Genomic DNA, 1,651 nt, shown 5'->3' with positions numbered 1-1,651 from the left:
ACTTTTATAACTTATTCTTTGGTAACGTTCAATCGACTCTACGTCATGAAAACGCGTTGTAAATATATCCTGTATCCACTAATTTTTTTTTCTTTAATTAAGTCTCAAGTTTTATTAGCATGACTCAATTAAGTTTTTTTTAGTTAGTATCTAACACTCAAGTTAGTTACTTACAATAAAATAGTAAGATTATAATAAATGATATTACTGACATATCTCATGAACGGTATATATATATATATATATATATATATATATATATATATATATATATATATATATATAGTGGTCAAGGACACCTTGGCACATCCTTTGTAGTGAGCATGTTGTGGTCGAGGACACCTCAACCCAACTGTTGTAGTACACATGTTCTAGTCGAAGACATGTCGACCCAAAAAAGAGTAAAGACAGTCCGCCCTATACCAAAAAAGGCCGAAGAGGCAAAGATTGACTCTGCAGTAAATTCACATCAGTAATAAGACAAATCATATCAGAATGTAGACTAGATTAAGGATAATTGCACTAATTAAAAAACTATAAAACGAGGTAATCCTACGAATCCTATGTATTGGACTTAAGATTCGTAGGATTACCTCGTTTTAGAGTTTTTTAATTAGTGCAATTATCCTTAATCTAGTCTACATTCTGATATGATTTGTCTTATTACTGATGTGAATTTACTGCAGAGTCAGTCTTTGCCTCTTCGGCCTTTTTTGGTATAGGGCGGACTGTCTTTACTCTTTTTTGGGTCGACATGTCTTCGACTAGAACATGTGTACTACAACAGTTGGGTCGAGGTGTCCTCGACCACAACATGCTCACTACAAAGGATGTGCCAAGGTGTCTTTGACCACTATATATATATATATATATATATATATATATATATATATATATATATAGACACACACACACACATACTAGCCCCACAATCGAGACATGCTAGTTAAGATACTCGGTATGCTTTCAAGAACTAGGTCGATGCATCCTCGACCATGACATATACACTAAAAGGGGTGGGTCGAGGTTTCTTTGACCATGACATGTATATTACAAGAAATATTCTTTTATCTTGGTTGTAGGACCTTTTTAGGTTCGATTGGCATAGTAGCTCCCCAAGCTCGAAGCTTATAAAGGGGATGAAGAGTTTTGAAAGGCGTGATGCATAAGTGGGTCTAGCCCAAAGGTGATATGACGTTTCATGGGGAAGTGAGACAATCACTTGGATATGGACCGATCTGACAGTTGGGATGCAAAGAGGCGTGACCTTCCTTATCATAAAAGATTTTATATAAATAGGCTTATGGGACTCATGGGCGAGCACCTTTGCTTACTCTGGTTGTAAAAGATTTCTATGTTCATTTTGTGCTTGTGTCATGTTTGTCCTCATCCTCATCTTCTATGTTTGGTGGTTCTCTTGATAGGGCCCATTTAGAGTGTGTATAGACATCTTTGACCATTTCCTCTAGCAATACCACTAGTGTCGATACCTCCTCGTTAAAAGAGGTATTGAAAGATTCCCTCTTGTTTACTGGGTATGAATGGGTTGATAGTGGTGTGCGTGAATACTTTTCAAAATACAAATGGTCGTCTTTTGTCTGTAGGTTTGTCGAGGCTTACCGATTTTAGATAAGGATAGTCCAAATGATGT

Source organism: Vigna unguiculata, chromosome 10 (assembly GCF_037176805.1).
Source record: "Vigna unguiculata cultivar grain cowpea cultivar isolate G323 ecotype 2 chromosome 10, ASM3717680v1, whole genome shotgun sequence".
NCBI lineage: Eukaryota > Viridiplantae > Streptophyta > Magnoliopsida > Fabales > Fabaceae > Vigna > Vigna unguiculata.
The sequence above is the reverse complement of the archived record's forward strand: the minus strand, read 5'-3'. Positions refer to the sequence as shown.